At 34.1% G+C, this 17,465-nt stretch overlaps 1 long non-coding RNA gene across 1 annotated transcript in view; it reads right to left on the bottom strand.

Annotated features, from left to right (window-relative positions):
* LOC141570430 (uncharacterized) overlaps nt 1-15,378 on the bottom strand; it is a 51,198-nt gene extending 35,820 nt beyond the window's left edge. The window contains exon 1 of the long non-coding RNA XR_012494436.2: nt 15,295-15,378. This is a non-coding gene — a long non-coding RNA (uncharacterized LOC141570430). The remainder of the gene's footprint in view (nt 1-15,294) is intronic.
* Nucleotides 15,379-17,465: the final 2,087 nt, after the last annotated feature.

Raw genomic sequence — 17,465 nt, 5'->3', positions numbered from 1 at the left:
ATCCCAGGTTGCTGAAGTGGGGAAGCAGAGAGCGTGGGACAAGGAAGGAGGCAAAGACAATATAACAATGTGTTGTAGAGATTACTGTAGTGGGCAAGGGGACTCTATTCTGCCCACACGTCCTGAGAAGGGCATAAATGCTTCCCGGAATTTTCCTCCTAAAGGACAGGAGATGGATAATTTACACATGAGTGGCTGTCTCTCATCATTGAGGATTGCTCCATCATCCCAGGCTCTGCTGAGTTGGCTCCTGTACATCAGAGGATACTGTAGGACAGGGTGTAAGACGGTGCATGGGAGAGCAGTTTATCTTTCCCTCCTTGAATTTCCAATGACTTGCACATTCTTGTTTCTTGATAAATATTGAATGACTTTATTGATTGTTAAGATCATTTATTTTAGTAGTCCTCAAGTACTTGTCTGTGGATGGACGGTATCAAAATCATCTGTGGAATTTTAAAAATCAAATACTCTGTACCCTGTTTCCCCGAAAATAAGACCTAGCCAGACAATCAGCTCTAATGCGTCTTTTGGAGCAAAAATTAATATAAGACCCAGTCTTGTCTTATATTATATTACATTAAACAAGACTGTGTCCTATATTAATTTTTGCTCCAAAAGTCGCATTAGAGCTGATTGTCTGGCTAGGTCTTATTTTCGGGGAAACACAGTAGTCCTATCTTTTGAGTATTTGTGATTCAGTAGACCTAGTGTAACTCAGCATTCTGTTCTTCGGAAAAAAAAAAAAAAAAAAAAAAAAACATTTTCCTGTGATTTAGAGGCAGAGCCTGCACTGGAATATTTTGATCTGATTCAATCAACTAAAACTCATCTCTCTTTGTTCCTAGTGAATGATATTTTGTGATATGTTCTCCCAAACACCTAAACTGTATCTTTTTAGGTTTTGTATGTAAACCTTTTAATCAACTTGAAACCTTTCATTTGTTAGTGATTGAGTACAGTTCTACAGACAGAAATAAAATCCGTAATTACATGTCATTTCTGGTGTAGACTTAACAGTATCCCATCATGGGTTAACACTAAATGAGAAAATGGATTGATTTAAGTTTCACATCTCTCCATTTCCCAGTTAGGAATTATCAGGAGTCATTGATTATAAGCGCACCTTAAATACAAGGTAGCCTCAAAAGAGATGTCTCGGTGCTCATGGGCTCTGGTGTCACCATTGGAGAAGGGCTCAAGAGAAGACACAGAAATGACCAGACAGGCCAGGCCTTCAGCATTACTTACTTTCATTTCTGATAAGTTTGAATTCTCTGTCATTTAAACACATAGACTAAGGGATAGAAAAAGGACCTTTCTACAATTACAGAAACTGAAATCTTAAAGAGTAAGGAAAATAATCCCTCTTTAGAAACATTGACATATAAAAGCATGAATTACATTTGTCCTAGACTCTCTGGGCACATTTTCTAGTTCAATATGCCTGCTTTGATGTCAACTTTTGGCCACTAAGAGCTACTACACTCAACAGGTATTCTTCTTTAGAACAAGATGGCAGTAATAATGAAGCAGGGAAAAGGATGTGACCCATGAACATTTTAGTACTGCTTCTGACTTAAACATATTTTAACATTTGTTGACTAAGAAAATTGAAATGATTCTAAAAAGGAGCAAGTAGAAGATAAAAGCCTCTGTATTTCTAACAACCAAAAATAATTAAAATTTCAGTGTTATTTCTTTGTATTTATATGTGGTTATTCTTTTGAGTAGTCTGTTAGATTAATGAATGAATATGTAAAAAATAGATTGATATACAGATAGATAATGTCGTTCTCCTATATATGAAATTTTATACACTTATTTTACTTGAGTATAACATGACTTATTTATTGAAAATCCTTTATAAAAATCATTTTAATGGCCGCCTTCTATTCTACTATGTACATATTCCTTAATTATTTAACCATTTCCATATTATCTGGATTCATTTCCTCTTTTTTTCTGGTATCAATCACGCTGCCATGATCATATATGTACAGAAAGTGTTTTCTTTATTAAGCATTATTTCTTCAGCTTTCATTTAAAAAAAAAAAAAAAGGAATCATGGTATCAAAATGTTTGAATGTTTTTTATATTTCCTGACATGATATTTTTAAATCTTCGAGGAAAAGCCAAAACAAAGAGAGAAAAAGGCACATAAAGATAGGTATATTGTGGATTCCACAGTGTTCCCACTTTTAGTATATACTTGTTTGAATGCATGGAGTTGTGGGCAAAGAAGAGTGGGAATGCATGTGTCAAAAAACGTGTTGCCCACTGAGGAGCATGATGGCAGCAGGGCGATTTTTCTCTTCTTTTTCTCCCACGACACATTAGCCTTCTTGGATTGTCACTTTGTAAGTTTAGGAAGCCCATGAACTGTAGAGCACAAATGGGAAGATATCATTCATTTATGCACTCAACAAATATTGATTGAATAACTATTATATGCCAGGAAATATTCTAGGTACAGGAGATACGGTGGTGAAAGAGAGGGACCAAACCTACTGAGAAATAAGGAGAGTAAGTGCCAGGCAGAGGAGTTATGAAGAGTCATGTATAGGAAGTCATTGATTTGCTGCTTTGGTTTTAGAGGTCAAGGATAAGCCGCTCAGTGGAAGGCAAGCTGAAACTCAGATGTGAAGGGCAAGTAGGAATCAGGTCTTCTGATTTTAGGGAAAGATCGTTGTAGGCAGAATAAACAATAAGTGAAAGTTTTCTCAGTAGGGAGCTTGCTCTGTCATAAAAAATATAAGAGGGGCAGTGTAAGTGAAATCTATCATTTTCTTCAAGTATCAAAGTAGGGAATAATAAAACAATTGAAATATGTGCTATTTTGTTATTAGAAAACTCATACACTTTCACATTAAATTATAGTTTTTGCAGATATATTTAAATAACAGTTATGCTCATAGCTACCTCAAAATTATAGTATCTATTATGTATCCCGCCATGGGTTATATCACACTGCCATGATCATATATGTACAGAAAGTGTGTTACTATTATTAATTAATGTTTGAATAAAATAGCATACACATCACTGTAACAAATTTCTTTTTAACATATTTTGATGATTGTAGCAACTCAGTTGTCTTTCTTTCTTTCTTTCTTTTAGCTTTATGCCTGTAAAAAGTTTTTTTGAGAAAGAGGTCACAACTTCATTAGAGGGCTGAAAGGATTCATGGCACCAAAAGAATTTATGGACCCCTGGCTAAAGGAAAGAAGGCTTGTGTAATTTTTTTCAACCCTAACGTAGGGAGTATATTGTTAGTTTGTGGCTTGTCCATGCCAATGAGTCAATTAACCCAAGTAACCACAGCAAAAATTATTTATGTACTTTTTTTCTCTTTCTTTTTAATAGACTTTATTTTTTTAGGGCAGTTTTAGATTTACAGCAAAATTTAGTAGGAGGTACAGAAATTTCCAATATTCTCCCTGCCCTCACTCATGCATAGCTTCCTCCATTATCAACAATGCTCTGAGGTAGTATATTTGTTACAATTACTGAACCTACAAAGACACATCATAATTTTCAAAAATTGATAGTTTACATTAGGTTCACTCTTGAATTTGTACAGTCTACCATACAGAGTAGTTTCACTGCCCTAAAAATCTTCTGTGCTCCACCTATTCATCCTTCCTACCCTACTAACCCCTGGCAAACACTGAACTTTTTACTGCCTCCATAGTTTTTGCCTTTTCCAGAATTTTATAATTGGAATCATACAGCAGGCAGAGTTTTCAGATTGATTTCTTTCACTAAGTAAGTAATATGCATTTAAGTTTCCTTCATTTCTTTTCAAGGTTTAATAGATTTTTATTTTTAATTCCATTGTCTGGATGTATCACAGTTTACTTATTCGTTCATCTACTGAAGGACATCATGGCTGCTTCCAGGTTTTGACATTATGAATAAAGCTGCTATAAACATCTGTGTGCAGGTTTTTGTGTAGGTATAAGACTTCAACTCTTTTGGCCTAATACCAAAGAGTGTGATTCCTGGATTGTATGGCAAGAGTATGCTTAGTTTTGTAAAAAACCACCAAACCGTCTTCCAAAGTGATTGTACCATTTTGCATTCCCACCATCAATTAATCAAAGTTCCTGTTTCCCCATATTCTTGCCATCATCTGTCATCAGTGAACTGGATTCCGGCCATTGTAATAGTAGGCATCTAGTGCTATCTCATTGTTATCTTAATTTGCATTTTCCTGATGACATATAATATAAACTAGCTTTTCATGTGCTTATTTACCATCTGTATATCTATTTCATTGTTTTCTTAGTTCATGAAATGCATAGTTCCAGCTAGCAAAGGACCTTTCATTAGAAGGTGGTTAGTGAATATTTGTTTAGGTAATTGGATTTGACTGCAAAGCATGTAGAACCTACCTCATAAATGACTTTTCAATCCACAAGTTAGTTGTAGTTCACTGGACCTGTTCTAAATACTTAAATTTTTAAATATTTAAACAATCAAAAAAGCAGTGAACAGAATAGACTGAGGGAACACTTCCAGTAGACATGTTTTTTGAGAGAACTGTAAAACATACCATTATATGAAAAGAATAATTTCTCAGCCTTCTCACTGTCATTTTACAATTGCTCAGAAATCTTTGAGGGGGCTTCACCCTTCATTAGATGAAATCCCAATTGGATCATTGTGATGTGACAAGTAATTTGGCCTCTTCAACTCTGTCAACCACAGGTAGAAAACTGGATAAAAATTGAATTATGATATATCAACCTCTGTATCTCAGTTTATTTTCCCTGGGTAAAGGACAAGTAACAATTTTCTTTTACTCATAGTGGAAAAATATTCCTTTGAGTTGATTATAGTATTATTTACTAATTAAGTGTTTTCTAGAGTCACCATTTTAAATGTCTAAAGATAATCTCGTACAACATGTTTAGCACTTATCCAGAAAATTCAATGCACTTATTTGATAAGTGAAGAGCTTGAACTATACATACTTTAATCAGAAAGTCATGGCATTTACATTTAGATTTTACTCTCACAGGTTAAAATGAAGAAATAATTATGAATATGCATGACTAAAGATGTGGAAATGTCACCATTTATTTGTTAATCCTGAAAAAAAAATTGTGAGTCTCTGTGGAGATTTCCAGTACATTCTATGACCTCGAAAATAACTGAGAGACTATGTTATGTATAACAGGTATTCTCATTTTTTTAATATCAAAAATGTTTTAAGAAATTCCTGGATATTCAATGGATTGCCAATACTAAGTATTTTCTAGCACTTTTAGAAGTTTATTTTTTTAAACAGTTTTATTGAGACATACTTGATCACAGTTTTATTTAATACTTTTTTTTAAAATTTAACAATTTTAGGACTACAGAAAACTTATGAAGACATACAAAGATAACCTTTATGCCTCACACCCAGTTTCTATTATCAACATCTTATATTACTAGGTATATTTGTCACAACTATTGAAATGATAGTTGTACATTATTATTAACTAAAACCCATGTTCTAGTTAAATTTCCTTAGTTTTTCTTAATGTCCTTTTTCTGTTTAGGAACCTCTTCAGGATAGTCATCATGTCTCCCTTAGGCTCTTCTTGACTGTTACAGTTTCTAAGGATTTTCTTGTTTTTGATTATCTTAACAGTTTGTAGTACTGGTCAGGCATTTTGTAGAATGTCCCTTAATTGGAATATGTCTGAAGTTTCCTCATGACTAAAATGGGTTGTATGTTTTTGTGTGTGTGTATAACCATAGAGATTATTCTCATCATACCACATTAAGGGTACATATTATTAACATGGCCTATCACTTAAATTTTGATCACGTGGCTTGAGGTGGTGCTTGTCAGGTTTCTGCATTGCTTCTTTTCTCCCTTCCCATACTATCTTCGGAAGGAAGGCACTATGTGTAGCCCACACTTAAAGGTGAGTACTTGTGTTCCACCTCCATGAGACCAGAGCATCTACAGGATTATTTGGATTTTTTTTCTGCATGGAAGTTTTATTTATTCTCCCAATTCACTTATTTATTCAATCATCTATTTATTTATATAAGAATGGTCTCCCATTGTACTCTGGGTTACAATTCATTACTACTCTATTTTATTACTCAAATTGTTCAACGTTTGGCCAAAGGGAGCTCTTTCCAATGGTTTCTGTGCTCCTTTGACATACCCTCATCCTGGTAGTTTTTGACTTCTTCTTTACTTTCCAACATTACATAATGCTCTAGGCTCATTTGGTACATTACTTGTTCTAGCATTAGAAGCAGTCATTTGTTCAAGAAGCCCTGGTTTATTTTATTGGAGAATGATATTAGAAAAAAGATTGGGGTGCTAGATGTATTTGTTGCTACTGAAGTATTGTTTCTAGATGTCCCATAGATGGCAGAGCAAAAAATATATATGTGTATATTAACCTATGTTTGTACATGTCTTGGAATATTTCCATATGTATTCATTTGAAGCTATGCTAAGCTAAACATGAATACATACTGATGCCTCCAACTGTAATTTATTATCACATGCACCATTCTACTTTTTCCTCTTGCTACTCTGCAACCTTCCACTCTAACAGTAGGAACTACTATGTGCTATCTATTTACTTATTGCTCAATTCCAGTATACGTGTACAGTGATTCAGAATTCTTATTCTTGATCTGTATGGGAAATAATTCTACCAACTAGAATACAGACACGTTTGCCATTAATTTTAGAGTCCACACCCATTTTCAAAGTTACTTAGGTCAGGAGATTTTCCCCAATTCCCTTCAGTTAGGGGATTTTATACATTTGTCAAATAGATTATTTTGTCATAATTTGCATTCCATTTTAGGATCCTCCAAACTTTTAAATTATTTTTATCTTCAGTTGATATATTCTAGTTGATATATTTTAATATATTTTGTGCTGCAAAGTTCTATAGATTTTCAAAAAATGACAGTGTCGTGTATCTATCATTGTAGTATTATATAATATTACATTATTATATAATATATCACCACTCCAAAAATCCTCTGTGCTTATATATTCAATGCTCCTCCCTTCCAAAAGCCCTGGTAACCAGTGATATGTTTATTATGTGTATAGTTTTGTCTTTTCTAGAATGTTACATAAATGGAATTATACAGCATGCAGCCTTTTTAGACTGGCTTCATTCACTTAACTATATTCATTAAGATTCATTATGGTTTTTGTGTGAATTGATAGATCATTCCTTTTGTCACTGAACAGAAATCCATTATATGGATGTACCACAGTTTGTTTATACCTTCACGTACTGCAAGCCTTCTTGATTGCTTCCAGTTTTTCACAATTTGAGTAATGCTATTATGAATATTTGTGTTCAGGTTTTTCTATGGACATAAGTTTTCAAATTAGCTGCGTAAGTACCTAGGAGCATTATTGGTCGATCATATTTACCTTCTCTGCAAAAGAAGGTCATTATGTGAAATAGGCAGCTACAGACACTCTTACCTTCTTTCAGTCCTTTAGAATGTACTATGTTATTAATGCTTTGATGCTGAGAATCTTTGCATATAAGGTCGGACAATTAAGTTCACGAACTTTCCACTGTGTGCTTCTCTCTGCTTGAAAAGCTTTTCTCCCTCTTCATTTACTTAACTCTTACTTAACCTTCAGATCTCTACTGAAATGTCACTGTAACCTTCAGATCTCTACTGAAATTCTTTATGGTCCTTGTTATCATTTGCTTATTTGGATGATCTATAAGCCCCATGATGATAGGATCTGTGACTGGGTCAAAGGAGTTTATCCCTCCTGCCTAGCAGAATGTCAGGGATCATTTTCATGGAACCTGTGCAAAGCTGAGCAATATTCTATGGTACTTCTTCTCTGAGATCCAACATGTCCTTGTTGATTTTAATGGAAATAGCCTTGATGCACAAAAACCAGTTCTGAAAATGGAATACAACTACCATACACAGCATTTTGTGTTCCCTGGAATTAGTTAATTGGCTTTCTATTTTTCAGAAGAGAGTCAAAAGAACCTTAAATTCAAAGGCCCATACATCAAAATGAAGGCCTATCACACACACACACAAAAATCACACAAAGATGAATGTTGTCAATAATTTTGTGAAATGTATTCCAGATGACCCTTTAGAATCAACTCCCCAAGAGCACACCCAGATATAGAGGGGGAGGAAGTAAAGATCTTATGCAACATTTGATAATCCTGTTTTTATGCATTCTAAAAAGTCCTTTTGTGAAATACACTGCTATCATGGAGTCTAGATACAGTGCCTATCATGGCAGTAGATTAAGAATAGCATGCTTGATTTAAGTAGAAAGCATAAAAAAGTCTTAGAACATCATTTTAAAAACACCTCTCATACTCTATTTTTTTAAGACTTTGTGTGAGAAAGAAGTAAAAAGCATCTTGCAGTCAGTACTGAAATTTTATTTAGAAGCCATCTAAATACAATGTATTTTGTGGCCCATAAAAAGCCATTTCTTCAAAGAAATTACCCCCCCCACACACACACACACACACACGCACACACTACATACAGGTATATGTATTCCTCACATAGTTCAAGTAAAACTTGGGAAGTTCAGGTTTTCTTATGTGCCTGCATTAGAGTTGAACAAGCGAATGCCAGGCAGTATTGTTTTCTCTTAGTTTGTATTATGTCACAAGGTAAAAGAACCATTTCTTCAGCAGGGCAGCATGAGCAATGTTATGAGGGATTATTTATGGCTCAAATACATTTCCCAATGGGAGTTTGAGATTTATATCATTCCGCAATAACTTAACATTGAATATTACAATTACCCTTTTTATCCATGTTTGTAATTAGTAAAGGGAATGATATGGAAATTTTTAAAGCCAGAGATAATAATTCAAGCTCAAGTAGGAGCAGGTGCCAGGGGAGTTCCAAGTCAGGTGAAGCACTGCTGGCATTTCACTGACAGGATGTCCTATGGCACCAAGTATGCTTTGAAAATTATGGGATGGAAGAGAAATACATGAAATTGTTTTTACATTGGCTAAATTACATAAATGTTGAATTATGGCTCAAAGAATAATGAACTGTCATTATACAGGATCTTGGGATTGGGAAAGAAAAAAAACAAAAAGATACCTGAGACACAGAGGGTTGTTATACTTCAAAAGTCATGTTACTATGAATACATTTCCTTAATCTTAATATTTAGAAATTAAAAGCAAATTTAAGTATAGATGAACATCATCTGGACACTATTTGGAGCCAGCAAATTCTTTCAAGCAGTTATCTAAAAAGTCAAAAACAACAACAACAACAAAAAAACACACACAATAAATGGCCAATAGAGATTTTAAAAATATCCTAGAAAAATAATCAAACATGCTTTTTCTTCAATAATTACTTATAAAATATTATTCTCAATGATGGCCAAGATGCTGTTCCCCTCCAATAGGATTCTGAAGTCCATTCAATAAGTATTGATTCTGTATCAATTCTTATTGATTGATCAATACTTATTGACTGAGGTACACTAATTGGACATACAAAGTATGTACATGATTCTGAAGCTCTAGTGGGGAGAGAAATCAAATGCAACCACAATGTTATAAAGGAGTACAGGCCTGTGTGTTTAAGTGGCCAAAACAATGTGAGTTTTAGAAAGAGAGAAAGAATCTGATACTTTCCCTGAGGTTTAGCAATTTAGCAGCAGCAAATTGTGTCACGACTTGAGACAGACATAAGAGGTTAGCAAAACTTCTCACTGTATCAATGGACTATTGAGCTAGCATAGTTCTAAACCTCAGGCTAGTCAGAAAACTTCTCATTGTCTGGAAGAAAGCGGAGTCTTTAAATTGCAGGTATGATCTAGCCTAGAGACAAGGACGGAATCCCTAAAATTTTGCCATATATTTTTGGCTAGCTCCCTAAAAGCCCATTTTGATATTAGTTCAAACCATAGTCACTGCACTGAAATGTATCTTTATTAAGATGAGTGTAATGGGTTGAATGATGTCCCCCCAATGATATTTTCATGTCTTTCTTACGCTCCAGGAACCTGGGAATGTATCCTTATGCAGATATAATTAAATTAAGGATCATGAGGTGAGATTATCCTGGATTATCTGGGTGAGTTCTACATCCAATGACAAGTGTTCTTATAAGAGACAGAAGAGAAGAAGACATATACACAGAGGAGAAGATCCTGTGAAGAGAGAAGCAGAGATTGAGGTTATGGCATCTCAAATGAAGAAATTCCTGGACTACTCGAAGCTGCAAGCTAGCAACAAGGGAGGATTCATTCTTAGACGTCGGAGGGAGCATTGCCCTGCCAACACCTTGATTTCAGATTTCTGGACTCCAGAACTGTGAGAGAATACATTTCTGTTGTTTTAAGCAACCAGGGTTTTGATAATTTGTTATAGTAGCCAAAGGAAACTAATGCAATGAGCTTCTAGGAAAACTTGGCTTCTTTGCTGTCTCTCAGATGTGCTACATTCTTGCCTTCTTTTGGACTTGCTATGCCCTTTGCCTGAATACTCTTCCCCAATTATCTGGAGGACTTCCTCATCACTCATTTAGGTCTCTGCTCAGTTATGTCTTCATAAGAAGCTTCCACTGATCACCTAATCTAAAGTAGCAGCCCATCTCATGCTTCCTTACTCCGTTTTCTTAGTTTTTACTATCCTCTACCACCAGAATGTAAGCGTCACCTGAATAGTGATCCTGTGAGCCTTGTTTACTGCTGTAAATTCTACTCTAAGAGCCTCCTTTGCCTATAGTAGGTATTCAATAAATATATGTTGAGTGGTTGAATGAAATGGAGACCAAATGCTTTTTGTGGGGGAGGGTACATGGCAAACAGGAGAGAAAAGTAGTGTCCAAGAGGCCAGTGACAAATCAAAGCACCAGCAAGATTACATAAGTGGTGATCTCTAGTTCCCTGTAACAAGCTCATTAGTTATTAAACAGAAAGACCTCACATCATTGCAGATACCAGAATATTGGAAACATAAGTCTGTAAAGTTGGATATTAATAGACTATCTAAATTGACTCACTTTAATACTGAGATGCTTTATATGACTAATGCTTCATCCTTATCTCGGATATTTGCATAGCAGTGGCTCTTAATTTCTAAGCATTAAGTTTCTCTGTCCCTTGTTCTCTTTCAAGTGGTTAATGATGTGTAAACACATTTTAAATGCAATAGGAGAGCCTGCTATTTAAAGAATCCCTGCTGGTTTAAGTGCATCCTTTTTCATATAATAAAATAGTCAATGCTTAATATTTCTGCATCCATTGTTTTAAATAACATATTTAACATTTTTGAGGATAGGTAAGCTTGGTTCATCTAGTAGATCTCGCTTTTAATTTTCTTTTTTCTTTTTTTTTTTTTTTTCATGAATTGGAGAAATTCTGAAGAGAGTAACATCGTTATTTGCTGCCAGGAGAAAGGAATTGCAGGACCAGAATTAAGCAATTCCGTTTTTATGCAATGCTACTGTGGAGTTTAACGTTTTTCGTAAGAATGAATGACTGAATCATCAACATTTCTTTCTTTCAGACCTCACCTTTGCTCCATACATTGTGGGAAATCACACATTCTCTCAATTTTTCAGGGTGATAACTTATTTTATAATCTTCAGCTAATAGCAAATTTAATAGGCTTCCAATTATCTGGTGTATCTTTAAAGTGAGCTGCTATTTTCAAAGATCTTTGTCAAAATTGATAAAGTAAAAAATTTATTTTATTTTTGTGTTACATTTGTGGAAGATGAAATGTTTTTGCCATGCTATACATTTTAGTTTAGCTCTAAAAAATCAACGGCTTCAAATAAACTATAAACGTTCACTTCTCCTTTCATTTAGTTAGAATATTAGAATTATCTTTCAAAGTTCTGATTATTGCCATAGAAATAGGGAGGAACTCAATCTTTTATTTATTTTGTTTGTTTTGTTTTTTCCCCAGTAAATTAGCTCTGAGATGCAGATTTATATGCAGGAGGTTTATTAGAGTATGCTCCGGACCCAAAATCGCTAAGAAAGTGAGGGATGCAGGCTTGAGAAGGAAGAAGTGATTGTCCATCAAATTGAAACAGAGGCAACCAAGCCCACAGGGATTGATGACCAAGGAAACAGAAATAGAGCTGTGAAGAAGGATAATGATACACAGTATACTCAGGGGCATGAATAGGTAAGTGCCAATAAGGGTATTACTTAATTTATACAAAGAACATCAAGCATGGATGGGTGGAAGGCTGAGGGGACCCACCTCAGTGTCAGAATCTTTTACCTGATTTCCATATGTGAGCCAGTTCTTAGATCTGAAACTCAATGAAGGAGTGAAGATCTCTTCAGATCTTCTCCAATTCGTTAAAAAAAGAAAGAAAGAAAAAATAATTAAAAGAGAGCTCTACTCGATGAACCTAGCTCCCTGTAGAGGTCCATGGCAAGTAGAAATAATGGCAAGCATATGTGATAATGATTCTGTTAGATCTTCCCCTAGTTATTCTCAAGTACCAGTAGGCACAGGATCCTTGAGAACATTGATACCTAGGAACATGAAGCACTGTCGTGACCCCTGTTAGAGAAGGGGTGAAGTAGGAAATAGAGTCCTGTGTCAGGTCCAGCTTAGCGTAGTTTCACTGGGCCCACAGATCTATTTTCCTCATTGTTTTAGCTCCTGAATATATAATTGGAAAAAAAAATGTATATATATATATACATGTATATATATACATATATATATATACACATATATACATACATATATATATACATATATACAGATCCCAGATACAGTAGTAGAGATTCATGTCAGTTTTAAAGTCCTAAATATGCAGGGGTGGTGGTCTCCATCACCATTTAGTTCATCATTCTGGCCCTTACAAAAAGGTAAAATCAATAAACAGTAGATTATCATAATCTCTGCTGAGTAATATTCCCAGTTTTCTTTATTTTATATGAATTCATCCATCAGCAAAGTAATAAGCCTATTTTAATTGACTACCTAATTTAGCTAGAGATTGAATTACTATATAGTCGTGGTAAAATTAATTTTTCAGAGAATATTTTTCACTTAATTTGGGTTGAATTCTTTTAGAGGTGCTTTGATTGTATATTTGCTGAACAATTTCTTATACATTTCTGCATGTCTTGTCTTTTCAGTTTTCTACCTTTTATGATTTCTTTCATTTGCAACAGTTATTCACCCCCTTAGTATCTTTTTTCTCCAATCATTTTTCTCATCTCCTTTTCCACTTTATTTTTGTTTCTATTTACTAAAAACCTTAGATGAATGCAGTATAGTGAATTTACTAAGTAAAGACCTTCCTCCTTGTCCCACGAAAGAATGATTGAAATATGAGAAGACATAATTCCAGAAGAGGAAGTGAGTATTATAGAAACATGTGAAAACTGGTGGACTATAAAATTAAATCAATGCATTAGACTATAACTTCAGTGGTTAGGTATATTTTGATGACAATCTAAAAAGTGATAGATGTTCCAGTTGACATCACTTCTAGATACTTGGCAAACACCAAACTCAACATTATCCACTGTTGATAGGTGTGACTAAGGCTATGTATTCATTCATTGGGAGCACTTACTTTGTAACTAATACCTTCCATTTCAGATTCTTCCTTTGTGTTTGACATATAGTAAAATAGCTTATCCAATATTTATTTATCTTTTCTGTAAATTAGGAAGAAAAAATACTTAGTCAATTTTCTTTCTTAAACTAGGTGTTAGTTAATGTGCTTTGTTGTATTTCTGTTTTCTATGCATTTTTGTATGTCTTAACTATTTCATAAATATAAAAGAAAGAATAACTGTGTTATACCCTTAAATTACCCTTTTTAACTCTGAGAATGGTAAAGGCACAAAGAGCAGACAGTTCAATGGCTGTTAAATCATGTGAACAATGATCAAAACTGTATATCTGATTTCTTCTAATTACTATGATTCTAGACCCTTTTGAAATTGAATAATTGAGGAGGATAAGATAAGATTATAATCATGTCAGAGACATATGAGTGTCTGCTAGAGAAAAAGCACAATTCTTGTAAGACGAACCTGAGGAATCCAATTAAACTTCTAGAATTACAGAGCTCTGAATAAAATTGAAGACTTTTCTCTGATTACTAATGAGAAACCTTTTGAGTGATTTTGCCAAAAGGTTATTTGCTAATTGGAACCAAGTGGAATTATGTCTGTGTGGTTCAGAAACTAAGCGAACTGCTGTTACATTAGAATGCAGGTAAGAATAGCAATTACAGCAACTGCCAACCAGCCTTATTAGGTGACGGCTGTAGATACATAAAGTTTTTTGTGCAATTGATTTTATTTTAGAAGTGTATCCCTTTCATAAGATTGAATGTAAAAATAATCTTTCCAAAGTAATACCTCCTTTTTCCAGCTTTACTGAGGTATAATTGAGAAATATAATTGTACTAATTCAAGATATATTAGATGATGATTTGAAATACATACATACTGTGAAAACACTCACCACAATAAAGTTAGTTAATGCATCCATCATCTCATATAGTTACCTATTTTTGTGTGTGGCTAGTGAAAATATTTAAGATCTGCTTTCTAAGCAAATCTTAAGTATACAATACAGTGTTGTTAATGATACTGACCATCCTGTCCATTAGATCCCCAGAACTTACTTGTCTTATAACTGAAAGTTTGTACCCTTTGACCAACATCCTCCTATTTTCTCCACCTCACAACCACTGAAATCATCATTCTCTTGTTTCTATTTGATGTTTTTCCCCCTTGTTTTTGCTTTAATGCAAACTTAATGGCCACTTGCAAATTATAAATCTTATTAATGTTCTTGTACAGTAAATTTTTATTTGCCTATGACAAAAGGTAAAATTATAATTGTAGAATGGTCTCTGGGCAGTGTTCATTTATTTTGATATCTAATCATTGTTCACATTTTTTATTGCAACATGTGCCAAAAGTCCTGACACACAAGTGTATAGTAACAGAAGGGACCAGAGTTACCACTGACATGTAAATATAGGCTGTGCCGAAGAATACTATAATTCCTGAAGACTCTTCATAATTAGTTCAAGTTGTATTATTTATTTTGTTATCATAACAATGAAATCATCTTGGGAAATGTGTCTATCATTGAACAAGTTTCATAAGTAGGATAATTTTATGGACTGAATTGTGGCCCTCCAAAATTCATGGGTGGAAGCCTACTCCCCAGTATGACTGTATTTGGAAATAAATCCTATAAGGAGGTCATTAAAGTTAAATCAGGCAACCAGGGTGAAGGTCTAATACAACAGGACTGGTGTACTTACAAGAAGAGGAAGAGACACCAGGAGTGTGACTGCACAGAGGAAAGCCATGAGGGGACACAGCAAGAGGACGGAAGGAGGCCATCTGCAAACCAGAAAGAGAGTTATCAGAAACCACTGCTTCCGGCACCTTGATCTTGGAACAACTGTGAGAAAGTAAATTTCTGTTGTTTAAACTACCAGACTGTGGTGTTCTGTGATGGTAGCCCAAGCAGACTAATAACAGGTTAGAATTTAAAAGGTATACCTTTATGTTAATCTCTTTTATATCATGTAAGATTAAAAAGACTGTTTTCCTTGGTGTCTGGAGATTCTTATCTCTTGGGAAACTGAACGGCTTTATAATTGTGAATTCTCACCCAAACAGGCCCTGCTCCAGCTGGGAACCTCTCAAAGGTGTATTCAAGGTGCCCATGTCCAGTCCTCTTTTATCCCAGCAGCTTGGCCAAAAACCTAGTTTTTCAGCAATCTTCATTATGGTGGTTGACAGATGTTGATCAAAAGGTTCATCGTGTTCAAAGAGATGAAAAATTTTTGCCAAATTCTCTGTTTGAAATTGTTTCATTAGAGATCTTGTTCTAAGTTCAATATTGTTTTTTATGATGTGTCCTTGAGAATGAGAGTGAAATCATTGGTAGTAGGTAGAGCTTCATATGCTGTATCGATTTTTGATAATATCATTGAAATAGTGATAAGTCCCTCGTGCTGAAAAATTTGATAAATTTTATGAAAGTTCATGACATTTTTTCAGATATTTTGGCTGTGTTTTTAATTCTAATGCACGGTAATATAGAACAGAGTAAAACTAGGTGTGTTGCCAAACACTAGAATTACTTCATCTGTGTAGTTGCCAAAATTTTGTCTGAGTAGAGAATTAACTGTGTAAATAAATCCTTCAGCATTACAAGGATGCTGTAGCCCTTCCAGCTTTTAAAAGGAGCTCCTAAAGTAGGAATCTTCTTGGAAAGCATTATAGTGAACCTAATAGGTAAACACATGGATTTAACTGGAGTGAAAAACTATCTAGGTTCATATATATGAAAGTTGAGATAAATTACATATCTCCCTGTTTTTGTACCCATTATATAGCTGACCTGTCTCAATGTGTTATACAAATATATAATCAATTCTGGAAGGAATGATATTTGAATGCAGCATTGCTTTAATGCTTTTTTCTCTACTCTAAGCCATACACAAGATTGACCATTTAGAATGCATATGGCTTCACCATTAGTCTACATTCACCCAAAGTAATTTCCAAGGATTTAATATAGCAATAATCTGAAATAATATTAATCTCTGCTCCCACGTATTTAAAATATATATTAAAGTGTTTAAAATATTGGGCGCTACTAAATTAGATTGGAATTTTTTACAAAGTCTTCTTTAGAATATTTGTCTTGAGTCATAGTGTGGGGGTGGTCAACTAAAGAAAACATATCTGTAGTTTAGCCATTGTTCTCATCTAAACAGATCTATATCCCCCTCCATGATTTCCGATGTTTATCAGGATTAAAGCACGGAAGATAGAGAAGCATATTATGCCCTTTGGCGCTCTTCTCAAAAAAAGTATTCTTAACAAGCACACCATCTTTCCCTCTTCAAGTGTCTTCAATTTAGAGTTCTTCAGATTTCCTTTTAAGATGGTGTTTACCCAAGAACTCTATTCATCAATATTAATTTAACTTAATTATTTTGTTATTTTTTTCAGGAGGAAAGAACCTATGTGAAAATCAAATATCTTAAACAAATTTAGATCATTAGATATGATGTTCCAAATGTTACTTTATCATCTTCAAATAATGGAATTACCAACTGCACATTAAGATAAAAGTAGATTTTATACATTATATTGCTCATAAAAGATATTGTCAATCTTTTTGTCCCATAACACAAGTTAATATTATGTTATGTTATGTTATGTTATGTTATGTTATGTTATGTTATGTTATGTTATGTTATGTTATGTTATGTTATGTTATATTAACCTGTGATATATTATATCTCCAGATTATAGTCTATGGCCTGACTTGTAGATACTAAACAGACAAAAATTGTACAGTGATATCTATGATGGGCCTATTACAAAAATAATCATAATTAGAGGAGAATGGAGTAGATAAATATGATAAACTTTCTGCTTTCAATTGCTAAAGGAAATATTAAGCAGCTCA

The sequence above is a fragment of the Rhinolophus sinicus genome, chromosome 3, assembly GCF_057876585.1.
Source record: "Rhinolophus sinicus isolate RSI-liver-muscle chromosome 3, RSI-T2T, whole genome shotgun sequence".
Taxonomy (NCBI): domain Eukaryota; kingdom Metazoa; phylum Chordata; class Mammalia; order Chiroptera; family Rhinolophidae; genus Rhinolophus; species Rhinolophus sinicus.
This window is presented reverse-complemented; position numbering and strand designations above follow the sequence as displayed.